Source organism: Onychomys torridus, chromosome 4 (assembly GCF_903995425.1).
Source record: "Onychomys torridus chromosome 4, mOncTor1.1, whole genome shotgun sequence".
In the NCBI taxonomy this organism is placed as follows: domain Eukaryota; kingdom Metazoa; phylum Chordata; class Mammalia; order Rodentia; family Cricetidae; genus Onychomys; species Onychomys torridus.
Window position 1 is genome coordinate 96,316,359 of NC_050446.1, and position 14,697 is coordinate 96,331,055.

Genomic DNA, 14,697 nt, shown 5'->3' on the forward strand with positions numbered 1-14,697 from the left:
TGCTGGGAATTGAACTCAGGACCTCTGGAAGAGCAGTCGGTGCTCTTAACCACTGAGCCATCTCTCCAACCCCCAAAATAAAATATTTTAAATGCCATATTCTGTAGGTCTTTGAAGTGTTTGAAGATTGCTTATCTGAAATACATCTCTATATGATCTTGAAAACATACCTAACATGACTATAAATTTGCTATTATAGATAACTATTAATCTGGATTTCTTAATTATATATTACATTTTTTATAGATTTATTTATTTATTATATATACAGTGTAATGTCTGCATGTATCCCTGCAGGCCAGAAGAGGGTACCAGATCTCATTACAGATGGTTGTGAGCCACCATGTGGGTGTTGGAAATTGAACTCAGGACCTCTGGAAGAGCAGCCAGTGCTCTTAACCTCTGAGCCATCTCTCCAGCCCCTATATATTACATTTTCAAATGAGCTGCATAAACATAATACCCTAAACAAAAGTAGAAATAGATAAGTATAACAAAATTAACTTTAAATTTTTATCAATAAACCAAAATCCATACTAATGTAAAATATATGATTAGCAGTTGTTTGGGGGGTTAATGTAGATTTAGTAATCTACCCTTTTCCCCATCGTTTCTGTATCATACCCCCCTTTATTTTAGAAAGAGATTGACAATTTGTAACCAACCTCCCTTAAGTGAAAACAAACATTTATAACCAATATTTTGGGAATGTGGGTGTAGTTCTTCAGGCTACTTTCTGCTGATTGGGGGTGCTAATAATCTTTGGGGGGCCCTGAGAAAATTTAGGATTATGGTCAAGGCCTGACTGGAGTAGTCTGTGAGGCTGGCTCATCTCAGCCAGCAGCCTTGAAGCTGTTCTGGATGCAGAACTCAGAGTAAACTTCAATAGAGGCACTCTGAAACACTAGATTATCTGGTCCCCTTGTTCTGAAAATAAATAAACTTTTTTGACAGGGTTTCTCTGTGTAACAGCCCTAGCTATCCTGGAACTCGCTCTGTAGACCAGGCTGGCCTCGACTCACAGAGCCTCTGCCTGGCTCTGCCTCCTGAGTGCTGGGATTAAAGGCGTGCACCACCACTGCCCAGCAATATATAAACTTTTAAAGGTAACTTATATATGTATTATATAAACAAACTGTATTGTACACAAGCCAGCCAAAGATAATTTTTTGTTTTATATTTGAGCAGCTAAAATATGCATCACATGTCTTGTAGTTACTTTAGGTTTATTTTTTCATGACTGTAGTCAGGATTTTCATGGGTCTTCCTTAATCAAACTGATTTTTCCAAACCTGGAATTAATCCATAGACTCTCACCTTCTGTGGAAATAAAAGCAGAACCTCCCTTCCAAAGCAACACATCCCCAGACTCAAATTTTGAAGTCAAGATGTTTTTTAAATATATAGGTTGGTTTAACCTAGCAGTACCCACAATCAAATGTCTCTCAGCAGTTAATTCGTTAACGGTCAAAAAATCCAAAGGAAACACAACAATATACGTAATCTGAACTCTCTACTTTCCATCCTCATGTGGCTCATTGTCTTTATATTCTTTACTCCCCTTTTTAAGGACTTTATTTTATTATTTTAAGTCTATAATTTAAGGCTGTATATTTTTATATTTTTCTCTTTTCTCTCTTCTCTCTCAAGCCTAAGCCTTTGTTTTAAACACTCTGTAACCTGTTTAGAAGCCTTTCTGAGTCTGTTTTTCTTTTCTTCCTTTCTTTCTTCCTTTTTTTTTTTTTTTTTTTTTTTTTTTTTTTTTTTGTTTTTTTTTCGAGTCAGGGTTTCCCTGTGTAGCTTTGCGCCTTTTCTGGAACTCTCTCTGTAGACCAGGCTGGCTGGCCTCGAACTCACAAAGATCCACTTGGCCTCCTGAGTGCTGGGATTAAAGGCCTGCGCCACCACCGCCCGTCTCTTTTTTTTAAATATTTTTATTTTATAATTAACTTAATTTCACATATCAGCCACAGATTCCCCCATCCAAGCCCCAGGTGGAGTCCAATCTGCAAGAGAGGAGGGATTGTATGAGCAAGAGATATTGAGACCATGATTGGAAAAAGCACAGGGACAAATAGCCAAACTAGTGGAAACGCATGAACTGTGAACCAATGGCTGAGGAGCCCCCATGGGACTGGACCAGGCCCTCTGGATAAGCTTGAACTATTTAGGAGGCCTCCAGGCAGTGGAGCAGGGACCTGTCCTTGGTGCATGGGCTGGCTTTTTGGAGCCTGAAGCCTATGCTGGGACACTTTGCTCAGCCTTGGTGTAGGGAGGAGGGGACTGGACCTGTCTCAGCTGAGTTTACTGTGTTTCTTAACCCTTTTCGTCTGTATGAGCAAAAGCTAAATCCACCTCGCAGCATGCTGCACAGCTTAGAGACGCCTCTGTGTACCTCTGTGAGAATCCACCATGCTGTAGCTCAAACCTGCATGCTGTGGCATCTCTGTACTGTGGCCCACATGAGACACAACTAGGAAACTGGTTTTGGCTCTATGTGTTCTAGGACCTTTTTTTTTTTTTTTAAAGCTTTCTCAGGCCTTATGTGGATGTGTGGGCAATTTGCGCATGTTGAAGTGCCGTATGTAATCAGACGTTTCTCTCCCACCCACCAGTTCCTGAATAACCAGTCAAGAGGCTTAATATTAATTATAAATGCACGGCTGTTAACTAGCTCTTACACTTAAATTAACCCATAATTCTTATCTATGTTTAGCCACGTGGCTTGGTACCTTTTCTCAGAAGGACATTCTCATCTTGCTTCCTCTGCATCTGGCTCATGACTCCTGACTCCACGTATTTAACTGAACTTACAGGCCTGCTGAACAGGAGGGAAATCATGCCTGCACTATAAACCTAGGCAGCTACCTGTGGCTGGAGAAGAACCTACTGCCAAGACTTTCCTGACCAGTGTAATTCCTAATCACACTCCAAAAACTTACCTTTACATCTACAGATGAGTATCAATCTCACCCCTCAAAACAAAACCCAGCTTTTTGCAGCAGGAGGTCATTATAGAAAAAGTCACAGCTACTCAAAATGCAGAGAACAACTGATGATGAGGGGCCCAACCATAACTGAGAATCCACAACCCCATTCTTGCATTTGAGGCTCAAACAGAAAACTTGTGAGGGCCAGAGGACCAGGAAGTCTGCTGTGAGACTGACTATGAGGAGGAAGCTACACCATGAAATCTCAACCACACGGATGCCTAAACAAGACCTAAGCAACAGCTGATGGCCCAGTGTAGATGGGAGCTGTCTTCTGGGATACAACCCCTAAAGAATTCTAAGCAATTAACAACTGCTGTGAATGGGAGAATTAGTGTTCCCAGGGATAATTCCCCCTGATTGGTTACCCAGCACCAAGTGGTCAGCCTTAGAAACATGGGCAGGCAACACTGAACAGCAGTAGTTAAAGAGGAGGAGGCCCTGTGGATTTGGGCTAGAGAGGGGTTGCATGGAGTGGGGGCAGGAGGGAGGAATGATGTAATTATACTTTAAATTTTTAAAAATAAAGATAATCTTTAAGAATTATTTATTCGCTGGGCAGTGGTGGCACACACCTTTAATCCCAGCACTAGGGAGGCAGAGGCAGGCGGATCTCTGTGAGTTCCAGGCCAGCCTGGTCTACAGAGTGAGTTCCAGGACAGGCTCCAGAGAAACCCTGTCTCGCAAAACAAATAAACAACAAAAAAAGAATTATTTATTTTTGGAGACAGGGTTTCTCCGTGTAATGCTGACTGTTCTGGAACTCACTCTGTTAGACCAGGCTGGCCTTGAACTCACAGAGATCCATCTGCCTGCCTCTGCCTCCCAAGCACTGGGATTAAAGATGTGTGCCACCACTGCCCTGCTTTTTTAAAAATCTTAATTAAAAAATATTAAAAGCCTGTGAGGGCAGCCTTGTGAAAAACCAAACCAAAAAAAAAAAAATTTTTTTTTTTAATTCAGCATGGAAGTCAAAAGGGATCAAACATCCTTGGTGCTATAAGTGCTGCTGACCAGAGCTTTGAAGACTCAAGGCCACAGGCAGGAGACATGCATAATTAGGCAGTCTTGGTCAAACTGTTGCCTGGCTGAACATTGTCTCAGTTCTAGTATTTGGAGGTTCTAGGGTGAGTCTTGCCACCTATGGGGGCAGTTTGGCTTTTCCTGTGAGGTGGTTCCTCTTGTTTAGGGGCCAACCCCACCAAAGAGTCGTGTATAAAGATCACTCACTGAGGGGTTGGGGATTTAGCTCAGTGGTAGAGTGCTTGCCTAGCCAGCAAAAGGCCCTGGGTTTGGTCCTCAGCTCTGGGGGAAAAAAATCACTCACTGTCCCTGGCAGGTTTGAGGCAATGGGCCCTCTAGGTGCCATTTCAGGGGTCTAGAAAAGGATGTTCCGAAAGCTGCCTAACCTGTTGATTATATTGTTGGAAAATCTTTAAAATACTTTGGTGCTAGTGTCCTGGGCCTTGCAGAAGAGGGAGGATTACCTTCTCTAGCTGCACGTCCCTTTAGTGATTAGCTCCTCTACATGTAGAGTGTTACAGAAATCCAGCTCAGTCTAAGACAGGAAGAAAGCAGTGGCGCCAAGCTTTATCCTGCCTTTGGTCTACCCTGCTTCCGCTAGGCTCTGCAGTCAGCTGAGTGGGTGGGACTTAGCAAAAAGGAGCGCCCACGCTCTTCGTGCAGTAGGAATCCATTCCAGCTCCAACTCCAGCTTTGTCTCTGCATCACCTGAGAGTCATCAACATCCTTGTCTATTTAGGCCACATCTAGCCCGTCCAGCGTCTTCTATTGTTACTTTTCCAGCTCCTTTAGACTTCTCTCTCAAAGTTTCAAGTGAAAATTGAGCCAACTAAGGAAAGGGGGGAAATTGAACGATCTGTGTAAGTGTCAGTATTATTTTTGCTGTAGTAAGTCACCACAACCAAAAGCATACTGGGGATGAAAGGGTTCATTTGGTTTACATATCCATTCATCTTTGGAGGAAGTCAGGGCAGGAATCACAGGCCAGGAACACGGAGGCAGAAGCTGATGCAGAGGCCATGGAGGGATGTTGCTTACTGGCTTGCTCCTGAAGGATTCCTCAGCCTGCTTTCTTACAGAACCCACCAGCCCAGGGATGTCCCCATCTATCCACAGTGGGCTTGTCCCTCCCAAACAATCACTAATTAAGAAAATGCCTTACAGCATCCACATAAAAAGCCAAGTTCCTACTGGGCAGTGGTGGAGCACACTCTGGGAGGCAGAGGCAGGTGGATCTCTTGAGTTTAAAGCCAGCCTGGTCTACAGAGTGAGTCCTAGCACAGCCAGGGCTACACAAAGAAACCTGTTTCTTAAAAAGTAAGGAAAGAGAGAAAGACAAAAAAGAAAGAAGGAAGAAGAAAGAAAGAGAGAGAGAGAAAGAAAGAAAGAGAGAAGAAAGAAAGAAAGAAAGAAAGAAAGAAAGAAAGAAAAGAAAGAAAGAAAGAAGAAAGGAAGCAAGGATGTCCTGCAGCTGGATCTTACAGAGGCAGCATTTTCTCAGTTGAGGTTCCTCCTTCCGGGTGACTCTAGCTTGTGTCAAGTTGACATAAACTAGCCAGCACAGTAAGAAAACTTTATAAAGGACAGGAGTCTACTGGACTTAAAGACAAGGAATTCAGACAAGGACTTGAATGTAGCCATGATTTTGTTTCAATTCCTTTTTCTTTTTTTTCTTTTTTTTTCACCGGAACTGAGGATCGAACCCAGGGCCTTGCGCTAAATCCCCAACCCTTCTATTTCTTCTTTACATGTCACATTCATTGAAAGTCAAATTTTCCTATTTTTGTTACTGAGAGAAACCAGACCTCTTCCTTTAGAGTGTGGTTGTATTTTATATTTTAAATTATATATATATATATACTTCTTAAGCGTGTGGTTCTTTTTTTCTTAAATTATTTTATTTTATGTGCACTGATATGAAGATGTCAGGTCTCCTGGAAATGGAGTTATAGACAGTTGTGAGCTGTCATATGTGTGCTGGGAATTGAACCCAAGTACTCTGGAAGAGCAGCAGACAGTGGTCTTAACCACTGAGCCATCTCTCCAGCCCTAGACCTCTTCCCTTAGCAATAGGAGAGAAGAGTCTTTTGCAGCTGGCTAATGGAGTAACTTGACTGTGTCTCCTGGATAACTAGAAATGACCAAAGTGGACATGCTGGGCAGCTGTTTCCAGGCAGCCCATGACTAAAAGTCCTTCTGGGGTTTTGTTTTGAGACAGTGTCACCTATCCTGGTGGCACACAACGGGAGGATAAGCTGAAGAGATGGAGGAGGCAGGAAGATCAAAAGATAGTTCTCATACTAGAGCCCAGGCTTGCTGGAAACTTACCTCGTAGCTGAAGATCACACCAAACTCCGGGCAATCCCCCTGCCTCAGGCTTCTTAATGCTGGAATTGCAAACAGGAGACTGGCTAAGGCAACCATTTTTAAGAGAAGGGAAACAGGCTATGAGCCCCACAATCACCCAAGCTTCCTGTACTGTCAGAATGTAGTTAGAGTTTTCCTGCCTGGCCCAGTCAGGACAAATCTCTCTTACCCGCCAGTCCCACAGTCGCTCAGACCCAACCGAGAAAGCACACAGAAACTTACATTGTTTACAAACTGTATGGCTGTGGCAGGCTTCTTGTTATCTATCTACTTTTTCCATCTTAAATTAACCCATTTCTGCTTATCTATACTTTGCCACGTGGCTTGTGGCTTACCAGTGTCTTTACATGTTGCTTCTCCTGGCCTTCTACTTCCCAGAATTCTCTTCTCTCTTGTCCCACCTATACTTCCTGCCTGGCCACTGGCCAATCAGAACTTTATTTACACAGAGCGATATCCACAGCACTTCCCTTTTTCTTTTTTTTTAAGGAAGGTTTTAACTTTTACATAGTACAATTACATATAACAAAACAATTATCAAGCAAGAATTACAGTTACAATATTAAAGAAAATATCCTATCTTATATTTATGAGTCTAAGGTTTTATATCTAACGTATCTTTTATCATAACTGAGGAAATTATAACTATCTAGTCTTCAACCACATCAAAGACCTCAGAAGGATATAATATTACCTGAGAATCAGGAGAAGGATGCAAGCAACTTTCGGGAGTCCTGCAGGGTAGACAGAGACAGCTGGCAGCCTGAACAGTCACCTAATGTTCCTTTGTAAAGTTGGGGCATTTGTCTTCAGCCCACAGGGCTAGAGTCTCTCAGTCATTTTTCTCTGTGTCCTGTAGAATGTCTGGTTGTTTCCTCTGTGAAGCGGGAACCTGAAGGACCATTTTGTCAAGCAAAGTTTAGTGGTCACCTTTCTATGGGTCCTGCATGTTCAGTCAATCAAGCAGTCCAGGCAAGAACAGTTTCTTACCCAAATGGCTATTTTTGCCAAGGTGAAGATAAGATATGAAGTGTCTTTAATGCCCATCTTCCTCTCTGAAGTAAATTGGTGTTGTCAGGAGCAGACATGTCTCACTGTCCAGAAAGTCTAAATTTTAAAAGTATTTTAAATGCCATATTCTGTAGGTCATTGAAGTATTTGAAGATTACCTATCTATCTGAAATACGTCTATGTATATCTAGAAGACTTAACTAACATGGCTACGAGTATGATTATCATAGATGACTAATTATTAATCTATTTTTAATTATCCATTTCAAAACACAGTGGCTCTGAGCTGAGACCATTGTAAGGCACAGCTCAGACAGCAGGAGTCTGTTGGGTGGGTGGGCTACCAGAGAAGAGGGAGCTGTGGAGTGATACAGCCCTAGAAACACACAGGCCCATGTCATAGAGGATCGAGAGCTGAGCTGCACTGTGCTCAAATTGAGACCACCTGGCGTGTGATAGAGCCTGCCTAGCCTTGTGTGAGGCTAGGGATTTGATCTTCTTGCAGTGCAAGAAGAAAAAAAGGGAGGGGCCAGATATAGTGGTGGATGCTTTAGTCTCAGCAGGGGGGCCAGAAACAGGCAGATCTCTGTGAGTTTGAGACAGGCCTGGTCTACATACAGAGTTCCAGGACAGCCAGGAGCATGTAAAGAGACCCTATTTCAAAAAGAGAAAAGAGAAAAGAAAAAGAGGGTGAAAGGGAGGCAGGGGGAAGGAAGGAAGGAAGGAAGGAAGGAAGGAAAGAGGGAGTGAGGGAGGGAGGAAGAGAGGAAGGGAGGAAGGAAGGAAGGGAGGGAGGGGGGAGGGAGGAAGGAAGGAAGGAAAGCCGTCTGTCCTTGGCAGCTAACAGTATGTCCTTTTTGGAGGATCTATTCTAGACCTGCCTTGTTCAGATACAGCCAAACATCAAGCCGCTGATGATAATGTCAGAGAAAACACTAGCCAGATTAAATCCTGCCAAGTTAGGACTTGAAAAACTCTTGGAACTTTCTGAAGATAAGAACAGGAAGGGGGTTGGGGTTTTAGCTCAGTGGTACAGCGTTTACCTAGCAAGCACAAGGCCCTGGGTTCAGTCCTCAGCTCTGGGAAAAAAAAAAAATGAACAGGAAGGGGCAGCTCATTAGGTAGTATGTGTCTAGAATGCATGAGGGCCTGGGTTCTACCCCTTGTACTGCATAAGCCAGGCATGACCTAGCCCCTGACTCTTGGGACCTGGACCCTAACACTTGGCAGGAAGATCAGGAACTCAAGGTTATCGTCAACTACATAGAGAGTTTAAAGCCAGCTAAGGATACAAACAAAACACAAAATAAAGGAACTAATCCTGAGAGTCGGGTAGATGGCTCAGTCAGTAAAGTGCTTGCTGCACAAGTCTGGAGCCACAGCATCCACATAAAAGCCAAGTTCATGCTGGAGGGTGGCAGCTCATGCCTTTAATCCAGCCCTCAGGAGGCAGAGGCAGGCAGATCTCTTGAGCTCGAGACCAGCCTGCTATATAGAGTTCCAGGACAGCCAGGACTACACAGAGAAACCCTGACTTGAAAATATCAACAAAAACCCCAACAACAAACAAATGAACAAAACAAAACAAGTTCAGGAGCTAGAGATGACTCAGTGGTTCAGAGCACTTGCTGCTATGGCAGAGGACCCAGGGTCTAGTTCCCAGAGCCCACATGGTAGTTCACATAACTCCAGTTCCACAGGATCCAATGTCCTCTTCTGTGCTCTGCAGGCACCAGGCATGTACACGGTGCACAGACACAAATTCAAGCTAACTGGAAAGGTGCTGAAACAAGAATGTGAAGCATTTTTCAGAGTCTGGAACAGAATCTCGAGTCTTTACATTATTCACACTTCCAGTGTTCAGTGAAAAAAAATCACTAGCTAAGGGGTCTGGGAAAGATGGCTCAGTGTTAAAAGCTCTTGTTGCTTTCCCAGAAGACCTGAGTACAATTCTCAGCACCCACAATGAGCAGCTCGAAGCTGCCTATAACTCCAGCTCCAAGGAATCTGATACCCACTTCTGAACGCTGCAGTCACCTGTGCTGACATGCGCATACCCACACAGAGACACACAGAGAAACAACATTTAAAAGCAATAAGAAATCTTTAAGAAGTGACTAGTGTAGTGGGTAGCCATCCCAGGCTTGGCCTGGAAGTTCCAACCCCCATTGAGGCTTCGGTAATGGTCACGCCCACAAGGCGGGGCTGAGGGAGGAAGCTGAAGACCCAGGATCAAGAGGAGGTCTCTCTTGGTTCTGGGACCCTGGACGCTGGAGGTAGACCGAGCAGAGTTTTCCAGAGAACACAGCTGGACTGCGCCATACCTTTCCCAGACCCTGCAACCTATCCCTTCATTTGTAAGTTATCCCAAAAAATAAACCTCCCTTTTAACTATGTGGAGTGGCCTTAATTTCACCAATAGACTAGCTATTTAAACAAAATATAATCTTTAAAAAAATAGAGGGCTGTGAATGGTGGTGGCACACGCCTTTAATCCCAGCACTCGGGAGGCAGAGGCAGGTGGATCTCTGTGAGTTTGAGGCCAGCCTGGTCTACAAAGCGAGTTCCAGGAAAGGCGCAAAACTACACAGAGAAACCCTGTCTCAAAAAACCAAAACAAAAAAAAAACCTGAAAAAAAAAATTCAGCACTCAGGAGGCAGAGGTAGATCTTTGAGTACAGCCTGGTTTTCGTAGTGAATTCTATGGCAGCCAGAATGACACAGTAAGATCCTGTCTCCAAATATATATATATATATATATATATATATATATAATGGGGCTGTGAGGTTATGATGATGTTTATGCTTATTGCTTTTGCACAGGACTGGAGGAGGCTCAGTCCCCAGCTCCTAAATTAGGCAGCTCAGAATCACCTGTAACTCCAGCTCCAAAGGAATCTGATGCCCTCTTCTTTTTTTTTTTTTTTTCTATTATCAGCTTGATACAGTACAAATTCTTATCCTAATAGTGAAATGTTTCACTAAAGCTTGGCCAGTGATTGAGTAAAACCAAAACTTATTATAAGCCACAGTCTTCCTAGGGTCCCCCCCTGCTATGTAGCCTCCCTGTATTTGTGGGTTGCAGTCTGATTGTCCTTTGCTTTACATCTAGTATCCTCTTATGAGTGAATACATACCATGTTTGTCCTTCTGGGTTTGTGATACCCTCTCCTGAGGGCACGTGTACACACATGCACATGCACCCCACATATACACATAATTGAAAATTATTTAAAAATACTTTTTAAAGAAAATTGATTAGGGGTTGGAAAGATAGTTCAGCAGTTAAGAGCACTGGCTGCCCATCCAGAGGCCCCGGGTTTGATTCCAGCGTCCACATGATGGCTTGTAACTATCTGTCATAGGATCTGATGTCCTCCTCTTCTGGTGCACAGACATGCACGCAGACAAATACACCCGTACACATAAAACACATAAATAAAAAGTGATGAGCTTAGCATCCAGTTTTCAGCATTTGGGAAGTGGAGGAAGGAAATAGCCAACCTTGGCTACATAGTGAATTAAAGGCCTGCCAGGGCTACAAGAGACCCTATCTCAAAAAAGCATAGTAAGCCAGGGCCTTGGTTAGGGTTTCTGTCGCTGCCAGGAAACACCATGACCAAAAAACAAGTTGGATTAATTTGGCATACATTTCCATATTACTGTTCATTATTGAAGGAAGGTGGGGCAGGAACTCAAACTGGTCAGTATCCTGGAAGCAGGAGATGATGCAGAAGCTGTGGAGTGGAGCTGCTTATTGGATTATTCCCCCTGGCTCCTTGCTTTTTTTTTTTTTTTTTCTCTTGGAAGCCTATAGCTTTGTGTGGCTTTGGAGCCTGTCCTGGAACTCGATTTGTAGACCAGGCTGACCTCGAACTCACAGAGATCCACCTGCCTCTGCCTCCCAAGTGCTGGGATTAAAGGTTTGTACTACCATCGCCCAGCTTCCCTTGCTTTCTTTTTTTTTTTTTTTTTTTTTTTTGGTTTTTCAAGACAGGATTTCTCTGTGTAGCTTTACACCTTTTCCTGGAACTCACTTGGTAGACCAGGCTGGCCTCGAACTCACAGAGATCTGCCTGCCTCTGCCTCCCCAGTGCTGGGATTAAAGGCGTGTGCCGCCACCGCCCGGCCCCTTGCTTTCTTATAGAACCCAGGGCCAACAGCCCAGGATGGCACCACCCACCATGGGCTGGGCCCACCCCAGTTGATTATTAATTGAGAAAATGCTTTACAGCTAGATCTCATGGATGCATTTCCTCAACTGAGGCTTATGGTGATATTTTATTTGTGCTGAAATGTGATTTTATTTGTATGTTAATAAATAAAAGTGCCTGGGGGTCAGAGCTAATAGCAAGCCATTTAGCAGAAATCTGGAAGTTGTAGCACACACCCTTAATCCCCATCACATGACAGGCAGATCTCTGTGTGTTCAAGGATACAGCCAGCATGGAGACACATGCCTTTGATCTCAGTACCAACCATAGAGACCTGGACGTCTGTATAGACAGGCAGTGACGAGGAAGTCAGGTGGTTGGGTTTACAACCAATGAGAAGGCAGAACAGAAAGTAAATAAAAAGACAGACAGCCGGGCGTTGGTGGCACATTCCTTAAATCCCAGCACTTGGGAGGCAGAGGCAGGTAGATCTCTGTGAGTTCGAGGCCAGTCTGGTCTCCAAAACGAGGTCCAGGAACGGTGCAAAGCTATACAGAGAAACCCTGTCTCAAAAAACAAAACAAAACAAACAAAAAAAGACAGACACACAGGAAGTAGGTCTCTTTCTCAGGGAAAGGACAGCAGCAGCAGCGGGTGGTAAGAAGGTGGTCTTGGTCTCAGCTCTTAGCTACTGTTCTCTGACCTCTGGAGCTTTTAAATCTGCATTTGGTTCTGTGTTTCTTATTTAATAAAACCGTTCAAAATTACATCTACAGAGGCTCCTTCCTCTTAGATGACTCTAGCTTGTGTCAAGTTAACACAAAACCAGCCACTGTGAGCAGGTGTGGTGGGCTTTATCTCAGAACTTAGGAGGCAGCAGCAGTGGGATCTCTCTAAGTTTGGGGTCATTCTGATCTCATAGCAAGACATTTTGCTGTATATAAGCCACAAAGTAATTTGGAGACAAATTTACATAGCACAGGCTGTCACTGAATTCCCTGTGTAGCTGAATCCTGATCTTTCCACCGACATTCCTAAGGGTTAGGTTTACAGAAGTGTGCCACCATTCCAGTTTACACAGTGCTAGAGATTCAACCCTATGTCCTAGGTCATGTTTATTAGTCAAGGTTCTCTAGAGAAATAGATAGGATGAGGAAAATGTATACATATTATTTAATATATATCTAATACATTAATAAATGTATTAAATCAGTTTACATTTTAAAAATGTAACAACAGTTGGCTCACGCCTGAAAGACTGAGAACACAGGAATTCCTTGGTCCTGGAGGCTGGGTCCTGCCACAGTTGGAGCTGCCTCCTTGTGGCTCTCTCACACTAGAGAGGCTGACAGCCTGTTAGCTAGCTGTTCAAGGCTGGGTGTCTCAGCAGTTCCAACCTGGCAAGGAAACCCTGAAAGGTTCCTGTAGAGCCATTGGTCAATGATGGAAGCCTGGAAGGGCTGGTTCTGATATAAGCAAAGGATTCAGCAGCGACAACAGGATAAACCAATTTGGCAGCAAGAGGGAAAGCCCAGTGGGCAAAAAAAGAATGACTGCCATGCTCTTAAAAACAACAACAACAACAACAACAAAAATACCTGATCTGGTGTTGGTGTGGGCCCGGATTTCTGTTCATGTCTTTCCTCAAGACAATGAGATTCCTCATTGGGTTTCTGAGTGCTGAGTGCGCCCTGTGGCTGCAGCTGAAGCCCAACATGGCAGAAACCTATTGGGCCTTCATGAAAGACTCTCCCCTTCTGATGCCAATGGGGATTGAGAGCCCAATTTGGCCAGCTTTGGCAAGCATTAACGTAAGCCTAGGAACTGCAGCCATGAGGTTGGATTCTCCAGAAGGTAATGTATGGTAACTGCTTTTTCAAGTATGTTTAAGGACATGTCACCCAGACACCTAGGAGATTAAAAATAACACTGAAGATCACTGCCCTCCATTTATTAACAGTAGCATGCCAGCTAAGCATTTTCATTCTCACAATCCTATTCAAGCTGGAGCAGTATCTACTTCTCAGGAGTGGCTCTGTGCAACATTTTTTGGCCTCCTGAAATTGATTTTGCCCCCTTTGAAGATACCTTAAATTTTGTGAGCCTGAATATAGCCATTATGAGACCATTAGTTCTGCTCCTTGTGAGCTGCCTGTTTTTTCCTTTATGGTTCTTAGTTGTTCTTTTGCAGAGCTGCCAGCTTAAGTTGTTCTGGGATCAAGAATAATGGGCCTCGGTGGTTTGTGTTCCTGGAGTTGTGTCCATGCCAGTGGATACCCACATGCTCCAGAAGAGAATTTGACATCACTGCTGCCATTGTTGCTGTTATAACAGTGACAACCACTGCTACTACTGTTTCTGGGATTGCCATTTCATAATTGGTTACTACAGCTAGCACAGTGGATACCCTGGCAGCAAAAGTAGCTACCACAGTTAATCTTTCATTCTATTGGGCATGACAAATTCAAATCAATAGTTATATACATTTCAATTGGCTTTGAAAGTTATAAATTTACAAACTCAAGTTCCATTTGCTTTGGGGATACCATCTTACAAAGACTCCAATTTGCAGTAAGGCTCATTAAGGAAGGGAATGGCTCAGTTGCCCTTAGCCTACCCGCTAAGTGTGGGTAAAGACTTTCTAATTGGTCTTTTTCTGTGTCAAACACACAGATTGCAAGCCCAAGCACCAACTTAGAGATCTTTGGCAACAGGTAACTCCGCGCTCTCCATGCTTGAGCCTGTATAGTAATGAGTCACCTCCCAGAATTCTCTTCTCTCTTGTCCCGCCTATACTTCCTGCCTGGCCACTGGCCAAACAGCATTTTATTTATACAGAGCAATATCCACAGCAACTCTGCAGCTCTCACACACTTAAGCCTGTATGATAATGAGTATCAGAGATGGGTAATATCTGGGGGCACTCACCTAAGACAGAATGCCTGTGTGGCCTGGACAGGTGTCTCCATGACAGGTAAGGTGACCTGCTGATGTCCCATGCAACCTAAGTCAGAAGCTCACTTTTTAGTAAAAGGAGGGACCTGTAGGGCCCTGGCTCCTGTTTTGGGTAACTGTTGCATTACTTGCTGACCTTGACCTTGATCTCCTCTCTATGCTAATTCCCTGCGAGATTCCACCCTCCTGAATGCTTA